Genomic DNA, 19,018 nt, shown 5'->3' with positions numbered 1-19,018 from the left:
GGGGCTATCCACACGCAAACATTTCCAGCTCAAAACGACAAAGTATTTCATCGTTTCAGCCTCTCATCCACACGGGAATGACCTTCTGGGTGACCTGAAGCGGTATTTTTTGAAAACGGCTTCCAGAGTGGGAGAATCTGAGAAAGTCGGCTTGTCGTTGCCGTGTATACAGGCAATACGAAAACCAGGACGTCAGTGACTCACATGACCAGAGGTGAGATTTGGCAACAAACCAACATAATATCTGAATATTTAGACGGACATGACTCAGCCCAGTCGACATTCTCCTCGTGTTTTGTTGTCTTCCACTCCATAATGACTCACTAGTCTTGAAAAGCTGAAGACGACGGACTTATAAAGGTGCTATTATGCAAAAGTTGAATGATGTAGTAACATGAATATGTGTTTAGGAGCAACAAACATGATCAGAATCAACCATCTCCCTCACATGTCCCGTGTTTGCTTTACTTTTGAGAGAAGACTCGCTGTTCAGAACCTCCATACCGCCTCTGACTGGCCTCAAAAGTGCCTCCTGTCCCAATACTTTTGTCCACAAAATGTACCCAATGGCATGACAACACAAGCAGCCTCCAGCCACCCGACGTGTCCACCTAAACGAGTCATTGGATGGTTACCAGGCAGCCTCGGAGGTGAGTGGAAAAACCTGGAGACAAAAAACAGTTAATGTTTTTATTTTATTCATATTATTCTCTCATTTGTCACATCTACATCTTTAACCTCAGCGCTTTCACTTTGCTTCTTTTCCACATTACTGTGTGTGTGGTGGTGATAAATGTATTGTAATAGCATATGAATATATTTATATTGATAGATTTTTTTTTTAATTATCGCTGTCTGGCCTCTATTATTCTTTTCACCAACGTCTGTCTCTCAGCAGCCAGTCAATTACGGCTGGCCTTGATGGAGTTTCAACAAGACATAAATAACACAGTGTGTGTGTGTGGGTGTGTGTGTGTGTGTATTATGGTATACATCACTCCACAGGGAAGCGTGACCAGTTGCTGTGTGTGTATGGGACCAAAAATCCACGCGCCATAAGGTGGGGGTGTCCTTAAAAATCATTCAAGTATTTTGATAAAGATAAAGAAATAAAAATAATAATAATAATAATACATTCGGCTCATTTGATTTTTATGATACATATAGATAGATATACTTACACTCCATACCCTCGGGACCCATTTTGTCCCATTGTCTCCAATTTTGACCAAATTTCTTCAAGTTAAAAAAAAAATCTTTAAAAATGCTGACCTGGTCAAGACTGGATTTTTTTGTATCAAAAAAAAATCTCTGTTTTTTTTTTATTGAAAAAAATTTAAATAAAATTACATATTTTAAAATAATAATAACAACTAACAAATCAACTAAGCAGAATTTTAAAAGCTAAACTACGAAAACCATGTCTATGGCTAGGCCTGAAAATAATCCATGGAGTGAAAACACCCCCACAAAAAAATCTCTAAAAATGCTGACCTGGTCAAGATTGGATTTTTTGTTTTTTGTATTGAGTTTTTAAAAATCAAAACACTGAAAACTCTTTATTTGAAAAGAATAACAATAAAAACATAAAAATATATAGATTTTAAAATAACAACAAAAACATGTGTATAGTTAGGCCTGAAGTTGTTGAAAAAATGTCGTGAAAGTGAAAAAAACATCAACATATCTCACTTTTATGAGAGGGACCGTTTTGGGTCCTTGGGGGAAAAAGTGTAACTTTATTAAGGAGCATCAATATTTTAAATTAGGTCTTTTTTCACTTTTTTCTTTGTTTCTTGTTTAACATTATTGTTAGGATGTACCAAGGGCCAATAAAAAATAAGCTGTGGACCACAAGCGCCCTCCAGGCCACACTTTGGGCACCTCTGCCGTAAGGGAAATGAATGAATGAACGTGGTGTGCTAACATGGCGAACAAGCTATAGCACGGCGACCCAAGGTACTGCCGTGCCGTTCGGGAGGGCACATCCTGCTCTTTCACAGACGTCGTCACGGTGTTGAGTGGTTTCTGTGGAGTGGGATCCATCATGGTCGGCGTGTCAGCATGTTTTTCTTCCCGGGAAATCTGCCCTTTGCGCTAATGGATGGAAGATGGATGGCAGGAGAAACAGCTTATTTAAATGCTGCCAACCTGCTGCTTCAAACTGCTTAGAAATCCGTTATTAATGCCACACATGATTTCCTTTCACGACGGGGTGCTACTACTACTTCTACTACTACTTCTACTACTACTACTACTACTACTACTTGAAATTAGGGTGACCATGTTTTGATGACCAAAAACCAGGACACTCGGCCCGGCAATCAAATACTCAAATGATACTCAAGGCTTACGCATGGGTAGAAAAGTATGGAGAGAATATAGATCAAATTAAAATAAAAACAATAATTAATTATTAAATATTCCATGTTTACAATGAATTACATTTATTGGATTTCTATATTCATTTATTTATTTATTTTGCCATTAGTTAGTTAATTAATGTATAATTAATAAACATCAAAATCATTCGAATAAATATTGAATATTTAATAATTAATTATTTGTATTAATTATAAATTAATCAATATTAATTAATGAATAATTTGGAATATTTATATTGGTATTTATAGAAATGTATTGGTTTGTGCATAACTAATGCAAACATAATAATAATAATAATAATAATAATAATAATAATAATAATAATAATAATAATATACAAAATATAGTCTTATTTTATTGATAGATTTATATTATATATTATATATATATTATATTATTTTAAAATATTTTTTTATTTTATTATCATTATTTTAATATTCATATTAAATTAACTAATGTAGAATTAATAAAAATTATTATTGAATATTAAAAAATGTAATATAATGTGATTAATTTTATATATGAATTAACCTGATCTAAATATTCAAAATAGCAATAATAGCAATCATAATAAAAATAAAATAACATTTGTATTGTATTGTTATATTTAATTTTTACTTTCACATATAATATTTTATTTATTAGTGTTTGATATTTTGATGTTGTTAATTTATGATTAATTAAATAATTACATTATGTTAACATTATGTTAATATTAATATTTGATAATTGTATCTTTATTAATTGCATGTAATTAATTTATACGAATTATAATTTAAAACTTTACAAATTTAAATTTTATAAAAAAAATAAAGTAAAAGCATCAAATAATAGTAAAGATTGAATGTTTAAAATTTTTTAATTGTCTTTAATAATTCTAAATTAATTCATTCTATATAAATATTAAAATAATGATAAAATATCATCAAAATAAAATAAAAATACTATCTATAACCAAAGACCCAAATTCACATGAGCTTCTCGGAGGTTACTCAACATGTTTTCTCTCTCTTCCATAAGTTTTAATGGTGCCAAAATAACTAAATAACTAATAATTATATTATTATTATATGATTTTATTCTCATGCTAGAAATAAAGCTTCTTCTACATGAGTAAAATCGTCCGATAATGGCCCGATGAAAAACAACCAAACCCAGAATGCTTTTGTCACTTTCTAAAAAAAACACAAACAAAACAGAACGACCAAGCCAGGGCATGTCCTGGGAAAACAGGACGTTTGGTCACCCTGTTGAAATGTTTGTTTTACGACTTGATACTGAGCATGTTGAGCTAAAATGCAATAACAAATGCATTTCATTCCATGTAACAGCTTATTTTTGCTTAACTTTGATAATGATCTAGGGTGCATGAGAAAGTGGAAAGGTAAACCTTTGCTTTCTGTGACCACATGCTCATTTATGGATCATGTACAGCATCTATCAAGACATTTTGGAGATGCAGAGACGCCTCGTCATCGTCAGCATGCGTTATTTTGTCTTGTCTTCTCGCTCCATTGGACGTTTGCTTCGTGTTGCTGATGAAGTCGCTAACCCGGCTCACATTAGAGTCCAATTCCGGCACATGAAGTTACGTTTTACCCCATCCCAGTCCACTTTAGACCAGATGTGGTTGACTCACTCCCGCCACCCAATCATGAGCTTTGATTCAGATGGATGAGAGTGATAAAAAAAGAAGTAATAAAGGAAAGTACAACATGGTGCTTTACCACTTTGTGTGTCCGTCCTCGCGTCGTCCCTCGGGCTTGCACGACTTTTTCGAGCCCATAAACGTGTGAATGTGAATGAATAAAACTGCAATATAAAGGCTTATAAAATATACGCATATTCAGACGAGTCATCCATCGCTGATGTGCTGCAGCATCATTAAATACATGTAGAGTACATCATTGCACATGTACAATGTACATTATTAGGTCAAAATATGTTTTTTTACCTTATATATATATATATATATATTTGATAACGATCATTATGATTATTATAATAATAATCATAAACATAATACAACATAAAACGATCATATTAATAGTAATTATTATTATTATTATAATGCTAATGTTGACTGTTATATATTTATAATTTTTATTAGTTGTTTTAATATTTAAAATTGAATTTTAAATATTTTATTTATTTTTAAAAATTGCAATATTTTTTAAATAATTATTAGTATAATTATAATTATAATATATATTAATGCAACAACAACAACAACAACAACAACAACAACAACAACTACAACTACAACTACAACTACAACAACAACAACAACAACAATTACAACAACAATTATAATAATTATAATAATTATAATAATAAAATATTATTATTATTATTATTATTATTATTATTATTATTATTATTATTATTGTTATTATAATATCATTATAGCATTATAATGATAATCTTATATAATATATATATAATATTAATATAATCTAAAATTGTATTATAATATTTGTATAATATTATAATGATTATAATACCATATAATATTATATATTATATATATTATCATGTTATTAATTAAAATAATAAGAAAATACGAATATAAATAGTCATTATTATTATATGATGATGATGAGTACTATATAATATTTTTAGAATTTTAATTTTAAACCATTACTGTAATAATAATAATAACTTTATAAAAATAATATAATAATAATTGTATACAAATATGTAATAATGATAATAATTATTCCAAAATATTATGATATTATAATACACAATAGTATATAGTATAATACATGTCATTATATACTATAATTATAAATGTAGTATTGTTGTAGTACAAATATATAATATACAGTATAATTATATGTATGTTTTATAATAGTAATAATAAGATTATTATTATTATTATTATTATTATTATTATTATTATTATTAATAATAATAATAATAATAATAATAATAATAATAATAATACCCTGTAATAATAATAATAATGGCTAGTAATAAGAATAAAAGTAAGGCTTTGCAGGTGTTCATTTGAGGTATAATACATGTAGTTCCTGAAGGGGAACAGAAGCTTATCTTGGTTAGCCTGGATCCCTTTAAGCCCTGCTGGAAAAAAACACATCTTCGTCAGTTCACACTGACCCGACTCTGTCACAGAATGGCTACGATGATGAGGCGGCTGCTGTTGCCGAGGCTGCGGAGAAACACGACTCTTTGTCACTCACGGTTTATACGCACGAATCCGCAGCAGGCAGCAATTATTCCACTCGCCAAAGTAACACCAACGGCTACGTGTTAGACCACACGTTCACGCAGCCCAAATCATTTGGAACAAGGATGTCCTGACTCCATTTGAGTCCTTACTCCATCCGAGCGCAGCAGCGACACGTGCGTCACCATGGAGATGTGCTCTCAAGCAAGGTTTTAATGATGCCATGTGTGTATACAATTGGACGTTTGCATACATGCCCACACTTTTTACCCTCCGTGCCGAATTTGACTCCCATTATCCTGACATACACAGCAAGATGCTGCTGTTAAAAAGCGAGTGTAATGTTAGCACTTTAGCGTCACCTAGCTACGCGAGTGTTGCTTACGTTTGTGTATCTGACCTTTCAAGGCACACAGAATATTTTTAGGACAGATCAACCATCTAAGCAACTATACCAACTTAAACAACCCAAAATGAGGTTGTTTTACATGAAAATAACAAATGATTCACAAATATGAACTATTTACAATTTTCACATTTGGAACTGAACAATGTGTGTGCGTGTGAGTGCACGCGTGTGCACGTGCTTGTACGTGTTCATGCGTTAAAATGACCCTACAATGCGTAAACTTCTGCACGCTACACTCCTCCACGCTCTCTCACTTCCTCCTTCCCGTCATTAGTGTTTTTTCTGTCCACATGATCTCTGTCGAGCGCTTATCAAATGCACTTCTGCCACCTTGTGGCCGTTTTTATGGCTGAGAATTGCTCTGAAGTGGAATGCATTAGTGTGGGGTTGCCTCATCACCTTGTTTTGCCTCTCGCGCAAAAAAACGTAAAAGACTTATACAGTAAATACAATGTTGGGATCGAATGAGTTAATGCTGCTCGCGCTGTGTGTGGCGTAGGGCATCTATTACGTTGGACAAGTGCAGAGCGATGTAGCGTAGATGTGAAAAGTGCTAAAGTGCTAAGTAGCTCTGTCGGAGACACACACACAAAAGTGGGGCTTACTAAAAACACTTTTAACCTAAACCAAATTGTTGAAAAATAATAAAACACTGGACTTTTAAAAAGCGCAAAAGCGCTATCTATCAGGTTGTGGTTGTCATGCTCTGTGTCGCCGCTCTGCTGCCGCCTGTCTGCCATCTCTTGCAGCGCGCTGCTCATCCTGCAGAGGCGGAGCCTCCAGCACACACCTGTGTCTAATCAGCTGTCACCCTTCTAAAGCTTGACGGTGGAACGTCCCCGTTGCCAGATTGTCCAAGTTCCTCGGCTGTTACCACGCTATTCCTCCCTTGTATGCTAACTTGGAGTCATCAGGGTCAGTGATCGCTGTTTTTGTCCCCAGCGAGGACTCACGACGGAGGAGGCGGGCTTTATCACTGTGGTCACGGCAAAGTAAGACACGACGGATTCGTCCTTGCTGTTATTCAGCCGTACTGAAAAGAATAAACACCACCGCAAAGAGCTGGAGGACGGTGACCTTGATATTTAAAAGAAATGCAAGTTTAGAAAAAGACTCACTGACTGAAGTGTTTTACGTATTCATGTCCTGCTGCGTCTGTGCTCCTTCACTCTTTATCAGCCCCGCCTGTGTCACGCTTTCCAATCAGCCAATCAGCTCCAGCACAGCTGTTGTTGCTCTGTGATTAGTCCACGTCTTTCTCGTGGATTTGGATTTGTTTCTTCTGCTCCTTCGTTTCTTGACCTTTTGAATTTTTTATGTGCTGTTTCTCTGCACTCGGCGCCCCTCTGGGGACCGACTGCCTGACAGGCGTGAAGGAGGGCATCTTTATGGCCGAAAGGTTAATTTCCAGAGGAACAAATGCACTCGGGTGACACCTCATTGACCCCCGCCAGGAATAACGATTTCTCAATAGTGAGCCGTGTACCTCGTGTCACAATGACACAAAAAGCACGCAAAAGTGGCGGTGTTTATTTTTAAGATGTGTAGCAAAGCCTGATATTTTTTTCTTTTTTTTCACAAAGCCATCACGTGTGGGGCGAAGCAGGCTTAGATTTTTGAGGTATTCAGGATGCCAGGATTACTGTATATCAAAAACATGTGCATAAAGAAAACTAATCCTGGACTAGTATCATACAATTCGCTCTCACACTGTTTTTTTTTGTTTTTTTTTAAATATACGTGTAGCAAAGCCTGCTTTTTTATATATATAATGTGAGGGAGATGACCACAAACAGGCTCCATGCATGGACACATGTTACCGTGAGAACATCATTAAAAAAAATGCCGCTTTAAAGGCTTTTGTGTTCCTGCATGAAAACAAACAAGCTAATTTTCAGTCTCCCTCAAAGCAACACAAAGCTGTTTTTGTCCCTGTGATCAGCTGTCCTCCAGCGCCCTCGGGTCAAATCCACACCCGTTAGAATCACGACTTTATAACGAGCGTTTCAGGCATCTGTTGTGGACCTCAGGAAGTCAACAAATCTATTTACAAAAATATCTTCGCTTTGTGTTATAGCTGATAAAGCAAATACAAAAAAAAAATAAAATTGTTTTTTTTTTTTTTTGCATATGCCGAGGGCCAATCGGAAACTGGCTGTGGGCCGAAAATGGCCCCCGGGCCGCACTGTTGATGACACTGGGGAATTTTATATAATGAATATTAGACAGCCCCTTTTTTTCAAAACCCGTTTTTGAGAAAAAAAAATGAAGGCAAAAAAAAAATAAAACAAAAGTTTTTAGGGGGAAAATATTTTTAAGACATAAATAAAATAAACCCTTTTTTAAAAACATGAGCAAATTTTGCGTGGGGCAAATCTTTTTACGAAATAGAAATATTTTTTTAAAAACAAAACAAAACAAACTTTTATGGGGAAAAATATCTTTAAGAAATAATGTAAAATTTAATACAATAAAAAAAAATCTATAACATAAAATTCAATTAAATTTGTTTTTTGAGGGGAAAAATGTCATGTTCTGTGTTTTGCACTCTGCTGCCGCCTCTGTTTTGTCCTTGCAGTGTCAGGGCTGCTATGACGAGTAATTAGGAACACCTGCGATCAATCTGCTGCTCCCCATTTATACCTCGGCTCAGCCACTACCCAGTTGCCAGTTATTCCCTTGCCAACCCTGCTTCCTGTTCTTCGTCCCTTGGCTCCCAACTGGTCCCCTTGCTCGATTATTTTCTGCCATTGTGTTTTGTACTGCCTCTACCTGTTCTGCACCTTTTTTCCTGCAGCTCCTTTCGTTCTGTGAGTACCTTTTTCCTGCCTTGCAGCGTTTTTTTGTTCTTTGTAGTTTTTGGCTCATGCCCTGTGTTCTTTAGTTGTCTTTTTGTCGTTGCCCTTTTTCCTGCTTAGCAGTGTTTTTTGTTTCTTGTAGTTTTTGGCTCTAGCCCTGCGTTCCTTAGTTGTTCTTTCTTGTAGTCATTTTTGTTTGTTGTATTTTTATCTTGTATTAATAAATAGATTTCTTACTAGCGCTGTGTCCTTCTGCATCACGGGTTCCAATCTTTTTAGTTGGCGTAAGCCACATCGTGACAGAAAAATATTTTAAAGACGTAAATAAAATACAAATTTTAAAATAAAAACAGTTTTTGTGGGGGGAAAAACATCTTTTTAAGAAATAAAATAAAATCAAATGAAATAAAATCAAATAAAATGTAAAAAAAATCAAAGAGAACAAAACAAGGTGTACACTGCCTTTCGACCAAAGACTGGACTCCAGCGTACCCGCGACCCCAGTTTTGAATGAAATATAATAGACTGCCAGGCAGTCAAAAGGTGTAAAACTAAAAAAGAAGAGCTTATTGGATTAGGGACAAAACATTTTCCAAAAAAAGTTGTAATTGTTGGGAAAGTAGGCTGGGGGAAAACTTATGAGAATAAAGTCTAAATATTATGGGAATAAAGTCAGACTATTATTATTTATTTGACATATTTTTATAGATTGTTTCTATTTCATATAAAAAATCGGTGCTGTTCTGTTCCAACGCACCCGCCTTTCAGTGGTGTGTGATTATTTAGTTGAGCCGTTGGCGCCGCTCGTGAGTTGGAGCATGAATTAATGTTACTGCTCTTCTGTTGGCATCCTGCCGCTGCATGCCAGCCACCGCTAATAAATAGATATTTTTACCGGGTCTCATTTCTCGCATCTGGGGGTCGCCGGATCGTCGAAGTCGTGACACTTGTCTCCAAATATAACACGACACGTCTTTTTCACACCTTTCTTGCTAAGGAAACACTGTCTTCTATTTGGTACTTTATGCAGTTGGACACCTCAATGGAGACTTAATATAACAACAAAGACGGTTTCTTACGCTCATGTCCCATCTACCCCGTCCAGGCATTGCGACATTCAGCTATTATGCCACCCCCAAAGGTGGGACGTCAAGGTCTTCCCTCCCACGTGTGTGTGTGTGTGTGTGTGTGTGGCGGCAGGTGGTAAGAAAATGTCATCTCTGCGTGTGTGTGTGTCCTTTGAAGGGCATCCGGCGACACACACTTTAAAACATCTTCACTAGTTTGTGCCAAGCTGCACCACAAAGTACCTGGGTTTTCATTTGTCATGTGTCTTAAAAAGCATGTGGTCTTCTCATGCAAATGACGCGTGCGGTGCCCCCCCGTGCGTTGTGTTGGAAAATACTTGGCAAGACATGCTAGCATGCATGTCTTGCAGATATCCTCAACGTTTTATCATCCTTAGACAAATGCTCAATTACTTACAGACAATTGGTTGCTAAGTCCTGCCCCTTTTTGTCAACCAAACTTGCTCAAGTTGGCCACACGTGCCTGTCAGTCCCCTAAAGGGGGTGAAACATTTCTATGGGATTTAGAAACACTTTTTAAATTGTTATTTTGGTGGAAAACAAGCCCTTTTTGTGTTGTTTATGTTGTGGTGTAGTTGTTTACATATTTGAGCTGACATAAAAGCAAAAAATATATTTGTCAAAGTGAAAGTTATGCTTGAAATGTATCTTTTCACAAAATGCTGGCTTTCTCAGTTTTTTAGTCAGGAACTGATATTTTCCTGAAACTTACCTATGTTCTACTGCTCATTATGGAAGAACAGAAAAAGGTAGATACGAAGTTTTTTGTCTGATGGAAGACGGGAGTCTAATCTTTCTTTTGGTAGGCTCCATGTTTATGTCGCCATAGAACACAATATTCTGTGTGCCTTGAAAGATCAGTCAAAATTGTCTAAAATGGCCGCTACTGAAAGGATTGTCTTTTGAAAAATGGCTGGGATTGAATGAGTTAAGAGCACGGTTGGACTCACGCAGTGTTTTAATGACACGACGAGACGCGTGATTTCCCAAAAACGGACGCTAACAGAGGTTCTCCTGTACTTCCTGTTACAGAGAGAGAACATTTTCCGATGTTCCACAAACTTTTGTTCAGACATTGCAACATTGCATGGAACAAGCGGCAAAGGAGCAATCCAGACATCAAATAAATGAGTGCGAAAGGGCAGCAAACCTCCTGGGAAATAAAATAATCATGCAACGTTTATATGAGGGAAGACATTTACTTTCACATGCCCCCCCGGTACCCGAGTTCTTATTATTATTTCCTGTCTAATAGAGAGGTAGGCTACTGATGAATCTAAGATTTATTCTAAGAAAAACACCCTACTACCTGCATTTTACTGGTAAAAAATGAAAATATGGTTTATTATTACAGTCTAGTCTAGGTTTTGTGACCATTAGTCCATGTGACTAATAAGGGTCAGGGTTTTAATTGACACGAGGGTCAGCCCAAGTGGAGGAGTTAAAGTACCTCAGCCCGTTGTGGCAAAGAGGGAGCTGAGCCAAAAGGCAAAGCTCTCAATTTACCGGTCGATCTACGTTCTGACCTTCACCTATGGTCACAAGCTTCGGGTAGTGACCGAAAGGACAGGACTGCGGGTACAAGCGTCCGTAATTACTTTTTTTCAGCCTGAGAAATAAAGTCAGCAGCACTGAGAAGGCGAGAAACCTGTTCAGGGCAGGAAAGACCCAGGACACGTTGGAGAGACTATGTCTCTCAAGTGACCTTGGGAGTGGACGATGTAGCTGGGGAGAAGGAAGTCTGGGTGACCCAACTTCAGATAAGCAGAAGAAGATGGATGGATGGATGGATGGTCTAGGGTTAGGGGTTTGTGTTAGAGTTATAATTACCCACTAGGGTCAGGGATCCTGTCCCAAGTGGAGGAGTGTAAGTACCTCCGGGTCTTGTTCATGAGTGAGGGAAGGATGGATTGGTGCGACTCTGCATTGGTCCATTACGGTCAATTGACCAGTCCATCTACGTTCCTACCCTCACCCGCAAGCGTTGGGTTGTGACCAAAAGGACAAATCATTGCTGTTTTTTGGTTAATTATTAATCGAAAAATATGCTTACTTCAGTAGATTTTATGGGTTTTTAGCATTTTCAAGCACAACAATGGCTAAATGATGTAAAATACAAATGTAAGGCATTCGGAAGACGCATTCAAAGGCGCTGTGATGATACAGTATGTAGTATTCTACACTGGTCACTCACTGGGTGTCAGTAATTGCGGGTAAATGATTGAGGGTACAAGCGGCCGTAATGAGTTTTCTCACCCTGAGAGATAAGGTGAGAAAAACTGTCATCTGGGAGAAACTTGGAGTAGAACTGCTACTCATCCGCACCAAGGAGAGCAAGAGCAGGTGGCTCATAATATTACACATTTTCTCCACGGATTTTCTCTCGATATTTTGACTTTATTCGTATACAATTACGGTTTTTTTCTTGTTTTTTTTTTTCAGTTTTCTTGTTAAATTACATTTTTAGAATGTGCCGCTGGCCGAAAAACAGCTGCGTTTCACAAATGCACAAATTTGCGGTCAACATGCCTGGCGAGTCCGCGTGAGGACAAAAGTTCGGCGAGACCTACTTTGCCGAGGCGCCGCAGAGACGATCTTTAATTAGTCAGAAGTTCTTTAATGTCAGAAGAACTTTGTCAAAGGCGAGAAGGGAAATGTGCAAATCCCAGGGAAGATCCCACACGGAGGCGGAGAACTTCCTGGATCTCGTTCTGAGGCTTGTGTCGGGATTCAGCCCGGAGGCCAGCAGCCAGGTGGGACCTTGCTTGCTGAATAATTAAAGAAGAGCTTCACTCTGCTGCTTATATTTGCTCACACTTTTAGAGCCGTGTGTGTGTCAACAATTTAGGACAACAGCAGTAAAGGTTTTTCAGCAGTAAAAGTTTATATATGTAAAAAAAAAACCCACACTTGGGTTCCTTGTGACCAAAAATTCAAAAGGGGCTATAAAGATTCAAGATTCAAGATTCAAGAGGGTTTTATTGTCATGTGCATGGTAAAACAGCAGTAATACCATGCAAGGGACCCAATCAGATCCCAGAGGATTCCAGTGCTGGCCGGTGTGGAAATCCCAATCAGGTCATCTTTGACTCACAAGACCCATTTTATTTGAAATGAAAAATGACAATGGAAGACTTGATTTTCTCTCTAAAGCAGAGAGAGGGGTCTCAAACTCACTTACCAGGGGCCCTGGACGTATCGAGTCTAGGTTTCTAGTACAGTAATCCCTCGCCACTTGGCGCTTCCAATATCACAGCTTATTTAAAAAATATATATATATTAATTAATAAATCATTGCTATTTTGTGATTAATTAGTCTAAAAATATGCTTACTTACAGATTTGACAAGTTTTTTGTCTAAATGAAGCATTTTAAAGCATAATAATGGCTAAATGATGTAAAATACAAATATAAGGCATTCTGAAGGTGCATTCAAAGACGTTCTGATGATATGTAGTATTCTACACTGGTCAGTAGGTGTCAGTAATGTTACATTGATGAGCCCCTGCAGGAAGTAATGGTAATGGTAAAAAAAAACAACACTTTTTTGCTAACGTGTAAGTCTATATTATGTCTCATTTATGTCTTATATGTCTTATTTTCTCTTATTATGTCTAATAAATCGTGTAATAAAAGGAGTGTAAAGGTGACTATGAGGGTGTTAGTTCATGTATAGAGGGCTCTAATGTGAAAAAATGTATTTACAAGGTCGTAAACAGGTTTTCTATGTCTTATATGTCTTATTTTCTCTCATTATGTTTACTATATTGGGTAATAGAAGTGTAAAGGTGAATATAGGGGTGTTAGTTCATATCTAGAGGGCTCTAATCATGTTAAAAACTGTATTTACAAGGTCGTAAACAGGTTTTCTATGTCTTATATGTCTTATTTTCTCTCATTATGTCTACTATATTGGGTAATAGAAGTGTAAAGGTGAATATAGGGGTGTTAGTTCATATCTAGAGGGCTCTAATAATGTTAAAAACTGTATTTGTAAGGTCGTAAACACATTCACAGTTTCAAAGTTTACAGGTCATATCGTTCAGCTATTTCACAATTCAACATGCCAATAAAGATAATTCAACATAATCCCTCAATAGTTAAATAAACGGAGTAATATGTCGGTGAAAATAGCTATGCAGCGTTCATCCTGTATTACATCCAGTTAGCATTTGCTATACAACATTACAGATACTGTGCACGAGAAATGAAAAGGATTATGCAAAAGACAATGCAGTCGAAGTCAAGGCAACTTAAAGCTTTCAGCAATGGGCACATTTTCCAATTCGTCGTGAAATAGTAGTTTAACAAACGAACTTGGAGAAAACACATTTGTATAGTGGTAGTAGTAGTAGTAGTAGTATAGTAGAGTTCATGACGCAAAGCGCAGCCATGAAACAACTGACTTTTCTTCCACGGAAGTAGCCGCTACAAGTGAACGGATGTTGTTATAGAGGCATCTTACCGCTGAGTTACTTTATCCCTAATCAGAAGAATAAAGATGAAAGTTGTGTCATCCGCGTGTGCCTGCCGACATCTGTTCTCCACTTTTTTTTAATGCCGCCGCAGCGGAACAAAGGTGAATCAAGAGCTTAATGACAGGTAGTGACATGCGACCAACGCTACCTTCGTGATGGCCGTAATGGGCATCCCTGACATAGCATATACACTCCTGATGAAAATCTTAAGAGCAGTTGAAAAATTGCTAGAATTTGCATTTTGCACATTTGGATCTGAATGAGGTTTTAAGTAGAGCTACAATATGCAAAAACAAGAAGGGGGAGTGAGACAAAAAACATTTGGAACTTGTAATTTGAACATACTAAAAAAATGTGTAAAATAGGCTGTTTATCAGCTGATCAAAAGTTTAAGACAGACTATAAAAGCCAAAATCTGCTCAAAATGTTCATTTTCTGTCAGGCATTCACACGGTCATGCCCTCCTGATGGTAAAGCTAAGAAGCTTTCTCTTTTTCAACGTGGTGGGATTGTCGAGCTGCATAAGCAAGGCCTCTCGCAGCGTGCCATTGCTGCTGAGGTTGGGTGCAGTAAATCAGTCATTCTACATTTTTAGAAAGATCCTGAGCATTATGGAACAAAAAAGTCAAGTGGTAGACTCAAAAAATCCCACCTGCGCTGAGCCGGAGGATCCGATTGGCTGTCCATCAAGACACAGGGCGGTCTTCCACCCACATGAAGGCCCTTACTGGTGCCGACTGCAGCGCAATAACCATCAGACGCCATCTGCGGGAAAAGGGTTTAAAAAACAAAAAAGGAATTCAAAGACCTCGTCTCCTTTAGACGGGCTTCGCCAGGGAGCATCCCAAAACAAGTTTTATTCTCTGATGAGAAAAAATGTAACCTTGACGGTCCAGATGGCTTCCAACGTTACTGGCATGACAAGGAGATCCCACCTGAGATGTTTTCTACCCGGCACAGTGGAGGGGGGTCCATCATGATCAAGGTGCTTTTTCATTCAGTGGAACACAGGAGCTTCAGGTGGTGCAGGGTCGTCAAATGGCGGTTTCTTACGTGCAGATGTTGCAGCTGATAAACAGCCTATTTCAGTTTAATTGTTGTTTTCAAATTACTTTTTCAAAATGCTTTTTGTCTCACTCCCCCTTCTTGTTTTTGCATGTTGTAGCTCTACTTAAAACCTCATTAAGATCCAAATGTGCAAAATGCAAATCCTAGCAATTTTTCAACTGGTCTTAAGATTTTGATCAGAGTGTATGTCCATCCATACACTGTATTACTTAACATTGTTTTCACGTTTAAAAACACCAAACAAACTCATTTCCAAGGTGTGGCGGCTTTTACTGAGCCGTGGCGCCCCGCCACGATCCATTACATGTAGCGGAAAACCTGACATATATTCAAAATATCAAAGGGGCATCCTGCACCCTTCCCTTTTTCACTATGTGGGCCTCGCTGGAAAAAGGTTGGACACCGGGTGAATCAGTAATGTACTAACGTCATAGGACACAAATGGCCCCCAGGCTGCACTTTGGAGCTACAGCTTGTATTGTATCTCTTTTCCGAGTCTCACTTTCACCTTGGCCTCCGAGGTGTTGAAGCTTCGTCTCGCCTTCTCGGTGATCTTTGGCACCAGGACTTTCTTCCTCAGCCTCCTCCTCTCACACCTTCCAATTCTTCCCCTCCAAGGGACACCTGGGACTCTTTTGAGATGCGCGTCATGTGCAGCCAAGAACAATGTCCTTCATTGCCTTTTGTTCAAGGTCAATGCGACCACATTGAAAGTGAGCAGGTTTAGCCTTCCTTGTGCTATATCTCTTACTTAGCTCAATTTATCATCAACTTATAAATATGGAGATGGTGTCCTCCCCCCCTCTGGGCTGAATCAGAAAGCTGATTTCACGTGAGAGGAGGCTGATAGCTGAAGGATTTGAAATGAAATTCTACATTTTCAATGAAGCCAGTGCTGGAGAAATCTCCCGTTGAGATCAATTATATTTGGAACCTTATGTTTCATCACTGCTGCCGTCATAAAACCTTATCATAACTTCACCATAAAAGCGTCATGAAGTGTACAGGCAATGTTTTAGTTCACATTCTAACATTCTTCACTGTCAAACAAGCAGGAAAAAAACGTTTCCTGGGACCCGTGTGACCTGTGTGTTACCTTCGTTAGCTGTTTTCTCCTTCCTGCTTGGGTGCATTCCTGTTTCCACCTCCCATGCTGAGATTTGGTTAGCGTGAGCTGTGCCAAGGTCACGGGAAAATATGGGAGTTTCCCGGGCAAAACAGGAGGGTCGACAGGTATGTTTTACAGTCTCTGACAATTGTTCTACACCTACAACATGGGAAGTTGACAGGAAATGATTTCAACTGGAAGTGCGACGGAAAGAAGGGGCTAGTCCGTGAGTTTGCCGGGCAAAACGGGAGGCTTGACAGGTATTTTTTTACAGTTGCTGACACTTGTACTGCACTTAAAATATTGGAAATGTACAGAAAACAATCTAAATGGGAACATGACGGGAAAGAAAGGCAAAATCTGTGAGTTTCTCAGGCAAAGCGAGAGGCTTAAAAGGCATGTTTTACAGTCGCTGACAATTGTTCTGTACTTGAAATACAGGAAATTTACAGGAAATTATTTCAACAGGAAGGTGATGGCAAAGACGGCCTAAATCTGGAAGTTTCCCAGGCAAATCAGGAGGGTTGACAAGTATGTTTGCAGTTGCTGACCCTTGTTCTGCATTTGAAATATTTTACAAGAAATTATTTAAACTGGAAGTGCGATGGAAAGAAGGGGAAAATTCTGGAGTTTCCCGGGCAAAACGGGAGGGTTGAAAGGTATGTTTGTAGTCACTGACCCTTATTCTACACTTCAAATACTGTAAATTTACAAGAAATTATTTAAACTGGAAGGGATTTTCTTGGACATAACAGGAAGATTGACAAGTATGTTTTAACAGTTGTTGACACTCTTAAAATACGGGAAATTTACAGGAAATTATTTCTTGGGAGGCCGCCGAGAAAGACGGCCTACATCCGGAGTTTTCCCGGGCAAATCGGGAGGGTTGACAGATATGTTTGCAGTCGCTGACACTTGTTCTGCACTTGAAATACGTGAAATTTACAAGAAATGATTTCAACTGGAAGTGCGATGGAAAGAAGGGGAAAATCGAGTTTCCCGGGCAAAACGGGAGGCTTGACAGGTGTTTTTTACAGTTGTTGACACTTCTACTTTTACTTTTGAAATACGGGAAATTTACTGGAAATTATTTGAATGGGAAGGGCGATGGGAAAGATGGTGCTATGTTTCGCAGGACAGGAGCGAGTGCTTCCTGTCCTGCACCTTTATTTTGGCGAGCTGTACATCCTGCGGGGTGGCGGAGACAGCCGCGTCACACCTGGTGGCCGCACAGCTGCGGCCAATTGTCATTAGCGGCGGTTAAAAGGCCAGCGCCGTCGTACATGCGGACCTTCATTTTTCACATTCCATCGCCTCGTCTCTGCATACTGGTGGACAGCCTCTACCATTCGTGACAGATGGGCTAAATCCGGGAGTCTCCTGGGAAAAACGGGAGGGTTGACGGGTATGTTTTACAGTCACTGACATTTACAGGAAATGATTTAAAGGGGAGGGCAGCTGAAATAAGGGCAAAATACGGGAGTCTCCCGGGCAAAACGAGAGAGGTGACCGTATGTTTTACAGTTATTGTACACTTAAAAATACGGGAAATTTACAGGAAATGATACAAATGGGAGGGCCATGGAAAAGAAGGGTAAAATCCAGGAGTTTCGTGTACAAAACAGGAAGGTTGACAGGTATGCTTTACATTTACTGACACCTGCCCCTCCCTTGCGTGTCACACATGCTCCCCTTCGGAGGTTTTCACGACAAACATGGCCGCTGGGATGAGTGAACGCGCCACCGCATCCGATAAGAGGGAACAAAAGCGCGCGGCAAACACCCGCGGTGTGAAAATGGATGCAATGTGAGCGCTGTGGAGCGTGGGCAACACGAAAGCAAAAGACAAAGGAATGGGGGGGCGGCGGGGTTGCCAGGTGGGAGGTCTCAGAGAGCATGAAAGAACAGAAGGAGGAGAACCTGACCTGGGTGGAAGATGCTGGAAGCCCAACGGAGGAGGGAGGAGGAGGAAAGTGATGTTGAGGAATGAAGGCTGGATGCGGAGTCACATGAGGCAGAAACACTTTGAAGCTGACACACACACACACACACACACACACACACACAAACACACAAAAGGAGCATTGAAAACAGCAACAGGAGCTGCAGCAGCGTGCGCGTGCTCTCATGATTGACGCTGTCTGTACACAGCTAGAGGAGTAATGCATGCCGACTGAGATCATGGATTTGGGGTTTTTCTAAATCCAGCATACATACCCGTATAGATGCTGTAGGTGTCAAAAAGTGGACACGAGTCAGACAAAACCACAAGGTCAGAATGCACGCCAGAGCAGCAGGGGGCGCTACAAAGCCTAATTGTGATACATTTCTTTTTTCATCAGATGCATTTCAATGGCAAATGGAAGAAAAGTGTAATTATATGTGAAGCAGACTTCCTTCGGGAGTGTTAACAAGCTTAATAATAATTTATATTAATATAATAATATATCACTCATTTTAAAATGTATTTTGAAATTGTGTTTTATTTCAA

The 19,018-nt window shown here is 38.6% G+C and overlaps 1 protein-coding gene across 1 annotated transcript in view; it reads right to left on the bottom strand.

Moving 5' to 3' along the window:
• LOC129185217 (neuropeptides B/W receptor type 2-like) overlaps positions 1–18,537 on the bottom strand; it is a 28,114-nt gene extending 9,577 nt beyond the window's left edge. The window contains exon 1 of the mRNA XM_054782026.1: positions 18,453–18,537. The gene's annotated coding sequence lies outside the window, so the exon portion shown is untranslated. The remainder of the gene's footprint in view (positions 1–18,452) is intronic.
• Between the last annotated feature and the right edge of the window lie 481 nt (positions 18,538–19,018).

This window comes from Dunckerocampus dactyliophorus, chromosome 1 (genome assembly GCF_027744805.1).
Source record: "Dunckerocampus dactyliophorus isolate RoL2022-P2 chromosome 1, RoL_Ddac_1.1, whole genome shotgun sequence".
Taxonomy (NCBI): Eukaryota; Metazoa; Chordata; class Actinopteri; order Syngnathiformes; family Syngnathidae; genus Dunckerocampus; species Dunckerocampus dactyliophorus.
Note: the sequence above shows the minus strand (reverse complement) of the source record. Positions and strands in the feature narration are given on the sequence as shown.